This window comes from Seriola dumerili, unplaced genomic scaffold (genome assembly GCF_002260705.1).
Source record: "Seriola dumerili isolate Sdu_G_001 unplaced genomic scaffold, Sdu_1.0 BDQW01001387.1, whole genome shotgun sequence".
Lineage (NCBI taxonomy): Eukaryota > Metazoa > Chordata > Actinopteri > Carangiformes > Carangidae > Seriola > Seriola dumerili.
Window position 1 is genome coordinate 450,926 of NW_019175642.1, and position 12,414 is coordinate 463,339.

Genomic DNA, 12,414 nt, shown 5'->3' on the forward strand with positions numbered 1-12,414 from the left:
GAGAGCTGGCGCGCCAACATGCAACAAACAACGAGCGAGCGTGTAAACTAAAGCAAACAAAGCCCCTCTCCGCTCCTCCAAAGGCAGGATCCCTCCCACCTGCCACCCTGCGCCGCTGATGAAACATACAGTAACAGAGAACAGCCATTAAATGGGCGAGCGGTAAAACCGAGTTGTACAATGTGAGGGGGGCTTGTTGTGGCACATCCCGCTCTCAGTCACACACACACGGGCTTGTTCATTATCATCCCCTCGCTCGTGTTTGTGTTTTGCGACTCCTCGCCTCCAGACATGGCGGCTGGGCTGGGTGCATTGTGGGGCATTTGTTACCTGAGGAGAAGGTGACAGGCTAAAGGGGGGATTGACTGGCAAATCTCTGTCAATGAGGCAATAAATTGAGGTTTTGCTCAGGTTCCAGACAAATCTCATCAACATTCCTCTCAGCATTTATATAATCAGATTTGGAGGAGGTATCGATAATTGACAGGGAGCCCAATTTCCAGAAGCTGGGCAAAATGAGGTGTAACTATCCATTATTGAAATGTCACACAACAAAAAACAGCACCTGAGCTGTTTGCTTCTGGTGAGCTGTAAATGTTTTCTGGTCAAATTCTTAATTCCTTCTGTTAAAAAAACTACCGAGCCACCGAGGCTTAAATGAGGCTAAAGTCCACACATTTAGACAAATGAAGTTTTAATTGTGGTAAAGTATGCAACAGTATTAATCTACATTTTCTGCTCCCAGGGGCTCGTCTCGTTCCCACTTTGCTTCTCCCTCCTCCTCCTCCTCCTCCTCCTCACCCTCCTCCTCTTCGTCTCAGGAGCAGGGCTGATATAATGGGCTTGGCTAGAATAAGCAATGGTGCCGTGCTCATATATATCTCAGCGCCTGGGTAATTTCAGCTCACTTTATGTGTCCTCGAGGCTGCGTCGGGCCCCGGCAGACCCATAGCTCCTTTATGTAACACCCAGGAGAATCTGCCCCCTGCACAGGTACAGGCCTTGGAGAAACAAACACCATCAGTAACCTGTCTGCTGTGCACCAGGCTGCCAGGCCCACCTTCACCCCTCCTCCCCCTCCCCCTCTTCCTCTTCCTCTTTCTCCAATCCATCCGTCCTCCTCTTTTCTCTTTTCCCTCTCTTTCTGCACCCCGCAACCTAATCATCACCGGCCCCCATTCCCATGATTTATCGCTCCACACGCTGCTGAAAACCAATAGATCAGGCTTGCGGCGGGGGGGCCTGGGAGGCAGAGAGGGACAGGGGATGGGGACGGTGGCAGAGGGGCCGGATGGGAGGGGAGGGGAGGGAACCTGGAGAAAAACCCACCTATGATGAAGTGCTCTGTGATGCAGAGGAAAAGCAACAGCAACATCACAGCTCGCAGTCGGCGTCCTGCCGTCCCTCTGAGCGCATTCCTCTTTCTTCCTTTACTCCATCTCTGCGCAGCCCTCTCTCCTGTGTCCTCCTCTGTGTCTCTGTTGTTCTCATCCTTCTTCTCCATGAGGAGCCCCCTCCCCTTGTTTTAGCCCTCACTGTTACTCCATAAGGGCTGAATTTCAACATTAGCACGGGGATAATTTCTTCAATTAGTTTGGATCAGCAGTCTGTGCTCAGTGATCGCTGACATGGAACAGGGACATAGCGAGGATTTTAGAAACACTGGAGTGATGAGTACAAGTTCTCCCCAGTGAACCACCCGGAAAATCATTGTTTATACTCCACAAAGCAACGCAGTCAGAGCCAATAGCAATACTGTTCTTTATTAATTATTAATCATTTTCTATGCCATCATTGTCAAATTTAAGTATATCAAGTCTAAACCTACTGGAATCAGTCATGCGTGAGCGTTTAATTGCACAAGTGAATCCGCAATAAATTCCCAAAGTAAATATCACGGACAAGACCTCAGTGTCTGCAACGGCAGCTCCAGCCCTCCTAAGTGTGGAGATGTGGGTAAATTAGCGGTGGTCAGCTGTTAGGACGTAAAACTGCATCGTAAATGTGAGTGACCACTGACCCTGGTACAAGCTCAGCCAGTTTCTACCAGAGATAGAGGCCTGTAAAATCTGTTCAGGTGCTTATCCTCTCCTAATCCTTTCAACCACTTGTTAAAAGCTATAGCTATAGAATATTCTCTGTACGCAGTTTTTTCATATGATTGAATAAAGTTGTATTTTATGGACTATTCTACATTTATTTGAAGTCAATAAATCAGTTAACATATTTTAAATCCCTTGCGATATATATAAATGTGATATTTTGATCCATATTCATGATGTATATGGAATAAACATAATATATATATATATATGATATAGTATATGAAGATGAGCAAAATCAGACTCCTGCTAATTTTTGTTTGCAAAGATTAAATACCAGAAGTTTAAATGAACCTTCCTCCATTAACACTGTGTACCGTCAGAGATCTCAACTGCCACCTGAAAATGTCACCATGCTTATAGTCTTAAAGCTTATCCTTCTCCAGAAATCTAAATCAGTTTGTGTGAAATTGGCTTGTGAGTTACTCCAAGCAAGTTCAGAAAATTGTGACTAAATGAGGCAATCATAGGTAATCAATCAATCAATTATCAAAATAGCTGTTCATGGTTTCCTTTCAATCAACTAACTGATTCACTGACAGTTTGTTTCAACACTAGTGTGACTTCAAAACGCCTAAGGAGGAATAAACAATGAATTTAGTTCAGTTTGCACAGTTCGTTTGAGTGTAATAAACCGTGTGTAGTTTATCGTTCTGAATTATGAGCTGTCTGTCATCTTTACATGAAACCTGTCCATCTAAAAGTGGACATGTAGAGTAACAGAATAAATCCTGGCCTTGGAAAATGCTCAGAGTTGTTCAGGTACAGCCAAATACTTGACCCAGCAGCCACCTGTCCTCTGTGTTTTCACAGCGGACACATGGTGTCAGTCCTCAGAGAGTACACTTCATTACAAACATAGATTGGATTATGTCTTCCAAAACAGACTGACCGTGTCCAATCACTCTAGTGCTGCTTTGAATGAAGAATATTCACCTTATGTCTGGACTGGTGGGTCGGGAAGGCTCACACACACACACACACACACACACACACTCAGAGACTGGTCCTCCTGGGGACTGGTACACGGGGCTGACGGGGAAACACGGGGGCATAAAGAGAAGCGAGGGGGGAGCGAGAAAGAAAGAGAAATGTCTTTTAAATGACATCCCCATTGTGAGCTGGAGCAGGACGATGGCACTTTGCAAAACTGCTAACAATGAGCACAGGAGAAATCCCTTATCCTACAGGGGCCCGGCAGCATGCTCTCCATTACCATAGTCATTTAAATACAGTAATCTCATTTTCTGCCTCAGCCGAGGGGGCATGCTAAATTTCCCAGTGTGAAGGGAGGAGAGAGGGGTGAGCATGGCGTCCAGGGCATGCAGGATTAGTGTGTGTGTGTGTGTGTGTGTGTGTGTGTGTGTGTGTGTGTGTGTGTGTGTGTCAGAGTTTGTGGGGTTTGTAAGTGGCAGCACACTGCAAAAAACTCCATCTTACTTTGGTCTCATTGTTCTTGTTATGGCCATCAATTGATTGGTGATAAACACTGTAGTCACAAAGTTGATTGCTAATACATGGAAATGCACTTTCATCAATAAACAGAAGTCTGATGGACAAGCAGGAGCAGTCAGGCCTAGGGACAAACTTGTAGGTCATCTGAACTTATGAGTTAAGTCTGGAAGAAAATAAAGGCAGTAAAATGAATTCAAACTGATAAGTTGGAAACATCCATCACAGTTCTCCAGATGAAGGATTATAAATGACATTTTGGCTCATCAGGCTTAATTGTTGGCTCGTTTTCAACCTGTCTGGCTGATCATACTTTTTCATTTTTGCAATATGGTTGTGTTCCCAAATCTCAGAAATGACCGACAGTCCAAAACCCAAACATACTCAGTTTACAATCACATAAAACTGAAAAAAGCAGCAAATCCTCATAATTGAGGAGCTTGAACCAGAAATTACTCAATTAAAGGGCAACTCCACCAATTCACTATCGCACCTCCATAAAGTTGCAGACTCATGAGACACAGATTTAAGATTAGAATCGTCAAAATCAAAGAAGCCTAAGTCCAGATGTCTTGACTTTTAGTTCCAGGTAAGAGTTAAACTTCAAAAATGCTTAATCCTACAATTCCCATAATGCAACCAATAGCCTCTTTTCATTAGAAAATCACTGCCTGGTAAATGAAAAGGGTTCCCACTTTATAATTCAGGCTTTCTGTTATACAGATGTAGTCTTCAGTCTTAATCACACATAACCCTGAAGACATCATCAGGGGCCATTACGTCAGACTTTACATCATATATTTGTTTTCCGAAGCTGCGTCTCCTCAAAGTAAACTAATCCTGAGGTGAGCAAATTGTTGGAGTTCTCTTTTATCGTTCTGTCAATCAAATCACTAAAATCAAATATCCTCTTTCTTTATTCTTCTGGGTTGACCTGCTTCATCCTGTCTCGTTTCAAGAGACCAACACTCACTTCGGGAAATTTCTTGAAACAAGTTGACGTGTCGAAAACCAGCAAACACAATTTTTAGGACTTGATTGACAAAAAATGACTTGATGAGGGTGAACATTTCTTGCAGTGCAGGTGTCTATATGCATGAGCAAGAGTGTGCGTTTCAGGAGGGGAGGTGGAGTGTGTGTGTGTGTTGTATGTGTGTGTTTGTGTGTGTGTGTGTGGGCGTTGGTCGGGGTTGCTGCAGCAGCTTTGGGGATATCATATCAGATTGAACAACAAAAGAGGAGCAAGGGAGAAAAAGCTGTTTCCACACAAGCTGTTTTCATTCTTCTCCGCTTCCGGTCCAGTGGAACAGTTGATGAAGTTTAAATGAAGCAGAATTAGGAGATCAAGCAGACACGGGAGCCGGTGTTGATGGTATCTGCGATGCCTCCCCTCCCCACCCCACACACACACACACACACACACACGCACCCCCGCACACCCAGGAGGATCGAACCGAGGGCAGCTGACCTGGATGAAATCGAGAGAAAGAGAACCGTGGAGGAAAGGAGAAAAAAAGGGCATGGAGGAGGAGGAGGGGGTGGGGTGGGTGGGAGAGGGGCTGAGAGAGATAAGGGGATGAAGTAATCTCCTAAATGTGATAATCTCCAATCACCTCTAACATCAATTCTGTCAAGGCCTGGGTTAATGAGCTCACAGCCGATCAAGCGTTATGCACCGCCAGCCCCACCACCCCCTGATTCTCCCTTTCTCTCCCTCGCAGTCGCTCTCATCATCATTGTTGTTCTTTTGATTTAATCCCTCTTACTTCAGCTGATTTGAGCAAGAGGGGAAAGAGGGATGGAGGGAAGGGAAAAGCCTATTACCCAAGCTCCTCTGCTCTCAACTATCTAAATGCTAACGATGTGAGGGGGCGAGAGCGAGGAGGGAAGGAGGGGAGGGTAGGAAAATGATGATGGGAGGAAGGCATCGAGGGGAAATGGAAAAAGAGAGCACGAGTGTGTTGGCAGGAGAGGACAAGACGCAGCAGAGGGGGGCTAATCTGCTGTTGCTCGGGGTCTCCGGGAGCAGTTTGGTTATTTTGAAAGCAGGTTAGCTGAGGAGAAAGCCCAGCGTCCTGTGTGCTGACCTTCCATCCCCGGGGTCAAAGCACCACATCTTGGTTCTTTACTTCCTCTTGAACAGTTCTGACACACCAACACCAACATCTCCTGCCTTTTTTTTTTTTTTTTTTTACCTGCTTTCACTTTTGAATTGATTAAAACACAAGGGGAGTGTGTCTGCCTGCTGCACAGAATAGATTTATAGAGTTATAGATTTGATTCGCTTTGGCTGGTGTAGTTGGTTGGAAAAGACTGGGGTAAAAGCTGTGGGTCACCTTGAACTGAGAGTAATGTCTGTTTCGATCTGGTTCTCTGCGGCGCACCGAGGGACCGGAGGCATTTTCACATTGTTTCATTATGAGTTTTTGCTCCTCGCTCTGCCTCCTGAACAATTGTTTTCTTAGTTAGGCTTCTTGATACAGTACCCAGAGGCCCCTAAAAACAACTGAGTAAATATTTGGCAATTGCTCGAGCTGAAATGATGATTATGAGCCAAGGTTTGGCACGACCACAGGATGCAGTATCTGTGCCACCACAACTCAAACCTACTGAGCTTTAATTGGACTACAAATTCTCCAAAGAGAGCACACGCAATCCAGTGTTTCCCTTGTTTAATTTCGCTTTTGTGAACTTTGCAATTACACGGCGGTAGGTAGCGAGGCACCTGTGTGTCACAAATTAATTGCCTTGCAAGTTCGCATGGCAGCTTGGCTAATTTACATGGCGATATGAGCGAGAGAAACACAGCGCAATGTGCCATTCCTTCAGCTGTAACAATCATTTTGACTTGTTTTCGCTGCCTGGCACTCAGCATTTCAATTCATCTCAAATACACAAGAACAATGGGAGGAATTTGCTCGAAAACACACACACACTCATTGGGCTTGTTCGCGTCTGCCTGAGAAGCACAGTTACTTATTCTGTGCATAACAACTCTACCCCTCAGATTCTCCTCTTTCAAGAATCCCATTTGATTTGATATTGGCCAATGAAATAGTAGAGGGTGAGAGGCAAGTGAACAATCAATCTTTGTAATGTGATCCATGGATTGAGCGCGGTGAGTAAATGTTTGCACAGGCAGCCATCCAAGCCTGCAGTCAAACGAATTCTGCAGAAAAGGAATCTATCCAGGGCAGGCCTCTCTCTTTATCTCTCTCCTGCCCGACAGCAGCAGGTTATCAAGCACATTATATTCCAGCGCTCTGTGCATTTTTCATATAGGCTCGCCTTTTATGTTTTATGTACGCCAGCTCAGGGGAGAACAGCTGTGTGGGCGCCGCATCCTCTGTAAGTTTAGAGGGAGAGAGAGAACTCATTTCAGTGGGAGAAGTGGAGCAGAATGCCAAACGCAGCGAGCGCGGTACCTGCGAACAAACAGGAGCTGCAGACCAAGGCCTGCCTCAGCTATTACATTACCATAATACACGGAAACAACACCTCGCATGCTGTTACTGCAGTAATTTGAAAACAGATTGACAGGATTTACAAGTTCTCAGCTTATCTTCGCTGTGACCTCTGTGACCTCTATCTTCACTGTCAACTTTTGGAGTAAAGTCATATGTTGGAGGCTTATTCACAGTTGTTGCAGACTTTTCCTGGATAATCTGGTATTATATATAATAATGTAAATTGATTTTTTTTTTTCTTTTCATTTTGCATTTGATTCTGTGGAAATGTAGCCAGACTAAAACAAGAAAAGAAGAATATATATAGTGTGATTTTATAATTGACCTTGCTTGCTCTTTCATGCAGAGTTGATAAATCCCCTCAGGCTTCTCCTGTGACTGTCAGTCTGTTAGAATATAATACACTTCTTATATGGAAGATCTCATTGGGTGAAGCGCCACAGTGGTAATAGAACAACAGCTCTTTGAGACACAGACTACATTGTAGATCAGTTTATGTGCTTTCTATAGGAAACTTAATACTTTTGTTTCTGCTAATGTCAATAGAGGATCAGTGAAAAACAAATAAATGTAAATAACAACATACGACCTGTAGATTATAGGTTTAAAAAATAAAATATACAAGGGTTTGGCATTTTTCTTCACACAGTTTAAATGAATCTTTATGTTTCAATATAAGATTATACAACATTTCCAGATTAAAAAAAAAACACTATTAAGTGTTTTTCACAGGCTCTTATACAAATATGTTTAAATGAATAAAAAACACCCATACACTGACATTAATATAGTTCATCCACTATTGAAAAAAGGCCAATTAGCTTTTATCAATACAATTAGCTGAACCTGGCCTATTTTTTATTCATCAGTTAAAGCAAACTAAAGCTTTATAGCGACTGCCTTTAGATGTCTGAACCTGTCTAAGTCTGAGTGTACTGGCCTTCTATTAAAATACGCAGAACATCATGACAAAAGACAAAAAGGAGCTATTTTAATGCATAGCTCTTATCTGGGCGAATAGAAGTGAATTAAAAATAACACTGAGTGATTTAGACCCTTGTCAAACACAGTTTTAGGATATTTGACCTCTTTGAAGCTTCAGACTGGTCAAAGCGAGATGAGGAATCCTCGAACGTCACCTCAGAGACTCTCACTTCCCACAGACTGAGCTCCTCTGCTGGAGACAGAGGGTGAAACCTTTTTGTTTAGAGGGACATACTGCCACCCAGTGTTACAGGCTGTGAGGCAGGAAAAGCTGCAGTTCACTCAAGTTTGTCCATTTCTCCAGTCCAGCCCCTTCACTTCATTCCTCTCCGCTTTAATGATCCTGTCTGCTGTTCAATAAATATATTTATTTCACATCAGACAGGATGTGATGCTATAATTACATGGCTGTTCCATGTCATTATGTAATTATGGTATAACCTACTGAAGTCATAATTATACATGATGAAATTAATTGTCTCATAATTATGCTACAGTTATCTCATTATTATAAGATAAGTCATCTATACAATATGAAGTTTCATATAATATGCTAATCTCATAATTAATAAATCTTGTGTAATATGTCGTATAATATGACTTTGTGATACGCTCATTACTGGAATAGCTTCATGTCAGTGAGACAAACAGTATGACATCATAGAGGGGGAGTGCAGGGTTTGGTGTCATGCAGTATGTTCGAATCTAGATGAACAAACATCCTCTGCCCATCAATCAGTAATATGTCTGCCATCTTTCTATAACCTGCCTGCCACAGTGAAACCTTGATGGTTTCAGTGTCTGTGTGTGACAGTTGCCAAATGGCTCCTGTGAGGCCTGATCGGCTCACTTGCAAACTTCCATCTGTTGGTAGAGATACCCCTGGTTGTATTTTGACAAACTTAAAAAGTGTGTGTCACGGCTTCACTCCTTACACTTGCATGTCATGTTGTCTTCAAATTTTGGAAAGAGATACATCCTCTTATTCAGTCATGATATTCTTAACATCGCACTGATGGTCAGACAAGAGCTGCTTCGGCACCTGTTGGGTTTGCTACAACTTAGTTGAATGACCATTGTTACACGATGATCACGAGTTCAGAGTTACACTGATCAGTCACTGTTCACTCATTTAGGTGCCATTAAAACCTCACACAAGACTGATCTGATATTGACATGTAGGGAAGTACAGAGCTGTCCATATATTAATGGATCGCATTAGGTAGATTGAAACCCAGAACCCTGAACTGTATATAAAACAAACATCAATGTCCCGCTCTCAGTCTGTTTTTCATAGAGCAGGAGTTCTGTTTTTGACTCCTCAGACTCTAATGTAAAAACTATACAACTGATTCTATTCATAAAGAAAATTTTCTTATTCAGTGTAGTTAAAGCACTGTTTCTCTTTCAGACTGAGTCGGACCTGTGCTCAGCGCTGACACTGTCAGCAGGCAGCTCACTGGAACCACCTCAATGACCCCTAGTGGCCACTTACCCAATCACTTATCAAACATCTACTGTATAATCTACATCCAGGATATTTACAGAAGACAAAGCCCCCACTGATGTCAGATTTCACATTTACAGACTCATGTTATTCATGCCAGCTGCACTTGTTGTCTATTTTTGGATTAGCACCACAGAATTGATTTTACATGCTCAGTTGATGTTCTTTGATCAAATCTGTGAACCCTAAATTTCGTCATAAGTGTGTGTCCATCTGCCTGAGATCCTGAAAACACAACAAAAAATTACACAAACATTACTGTTTTAATACAGTAAAACCCTGAATTTGTATTGCATATAACATGGATTCATTTACATGTGCCAATTGCATCCAGAGTCTTCTGCATGTAGATCTGAAGCATGGTAATCCAGAACTGTATGACTTTGTACTGTGTACTACATTGAACTAGTTTCTTTAAGCCCTATCTGTGCATCTTCAAAGATCTGAGTAGGCAGCACAGACTATTTGGCTCTTAATTGATTCTTTTGTTCACCGCAATCCCCATCAGCATGAGGCTGAGCTTCTATTATTGACCAAGAAAGAAGGAGGGAATGTAGAAATTGACAGACAGAGCATGAAGAGAGATAGTTAGGGATGGGGAGCGATAACGAGGAGGGCAAAGTACCCTGTAGGCTTAGCAAAAAGGGTGGATAATAGGGAGCAAGTGTGACCGCAGATACAGTAGCCTATCAAGTGAGAGTGAAAAATGGGGGAAGGATTGGAAATGAGCGAATCATATGCTGTAACTTATCCTCCCAGTTCACCAGAGACTAGAGACACTTTGTTTTAGAAGCAGAAAAGCCAAACTCCAGGTAGCCGCAGGGGGATGGGAGGAGCATTTTTTCACGCTTGAGAGGGTCTTTGCTGTACCTAACTGGCCACACTGGCCACCAGTCCTGTACACTAGTCCCAGCTTGGTGCTTTGTCAATGTGCTGTGACTAATCCAGGAGGGGTCCCGCATTTTCTCTCACCCTAATTAAAAGAGGATTAGATGGGATGGAGCGCTAGGCCACTCCAACATGCATAGCCACCATCCCTTTTGCTTTCCCAGGATAATCGCACTCACTGGAATTGCCTGGATTTTCTGCGCAGGCCACCACCTGAACTCAACGAGCAGGTCTCCCACTGAAATGGTTGGAGCTAAGACTAGAGGGGCTTACAATATATATTGGTACAAAAAAGAGCATTGAAGCAATTCTCTAACTGGTGTCTATATATGGTCTATACACTGTAAATCTGCTTCATCTCCAGTGTTGTATTTCTTAACTATGATTATTAACATTTTCAGCAGTGGCTATAGCATCTTTTGTATCATTTGTACATGCACTGTGGTGATATTTAAAGTGATTACATTGGCCTGTTTATTTTCTTGAAAATGGAAAATTCAAAAAATTTCCATCAGTCTGACAACAATTTATTTTGATATAGGGACAAAATTGAGTTTAGGTGCCTTTACCTTCCTTTACACCCCAATAAAAATGACCTTATTGTCACTAATGAATAAATTAACATTTCAGCTACATCTAAAGTCTAAGTCAACGAAAGAAAACAATACAAAGTACCATTTGGAAGATTTACTGAATTAAGAAATCAAGCAACTCTTAGCTATAAAACTGTATCTCAGCAGATAAAATAGGACTAACTGGTTTGTTCTTCAGACAAAATTTGCCCTGTAAATTGACTTTTAGGCAGCTTGACTTTATCCAGCCCTGCTGACAGTTACATGTAAGCCCCTTTTATACAGAGATCCCACTATATTGCCATTAAGAAGACCCTTTGTTATGCTGCTTTTGCTTGTTTACAATGAACCAAACAAAGCCAACATAAAGCCGCCCTAGTGTGTGATTTTAACTAGCATGCCTGAATCAGAGGCGTGACGTTTAACACAACAGTGTCAGCATCCTGTCCCGCCATGCTGGCTCTCCCTTTCACACAGAAGTCGATCCCGCTCTGTGACGACCTCTGCTGTCGGCATAAAGACAACAACAATGCTTCCCTGGTGAGAACAGTGAGGTGGAACGTTCCCGCCTTGAACAGGCGCTACAAAGACTACTGTAAGGCTAATCATAGCTATATTTTCATCCAAATACAAACTATGATTTGTTTATCTGTCATCTGATTGACTTGAAAATAATTGAAAGGAAAAAGAATATTCTGTTAAAGGTTTTCAAATTTGCTAAACTATATTTGAACTCATTTAGAGTGAATTTTTGGCAACACACATCTGTGAAAGTTTCCACCTCTACCTCCAATGACTCCCATGACTAAGGTTCTTATTGTGTTCTTAATCTTCCATTTGTTGATGCTTCAGATATGTCCGAGTGCATTTGCTTGTTTTCCACAGTGATGAAAAGCCTATACAGTATGTAACTTAAAACACTGCCATGCTCATAGATGTTTTTCTGATGTAGCCATTTCAAATCTTCAACGCTCTTTGTTCACTTACCACAAGTGAAGTGACAAATCAAAAAGCACATAATTTGTTATTTGGTGACATTTCTAATTTTTATGTTGTATACAAACAGGTGTGGCTCCAGGTTACCAGAATCAGAACATGAACAACACTGGTTTGCAATAGCTTTGCACTTACAAAGACAGAATTACAATAGAAAGTTAGTTTGGAGGGTTATTAATGGAAGCTGCTGTCAGCTGTTAACTAATCCTGCACTGGCTTATAAATAGCCAGCTGAGATGAGCTAGTTTAAAGTGCTGGCTAATTTAGCTGCCAGCTGCCACAGAGAGGAGTGCATCACTCCCACTGCATAGTTGGTATCTGGGGAGGCCTTTTAAAAAAATGACCTCTCAGGCCTCTGAGTGGCCCCTGTGGGTGTAGGCCACAATATATTCTCACGCTCATGGACAGCTTGATTAGTCAGTGGGAGTTTGCCACTGAATATAATC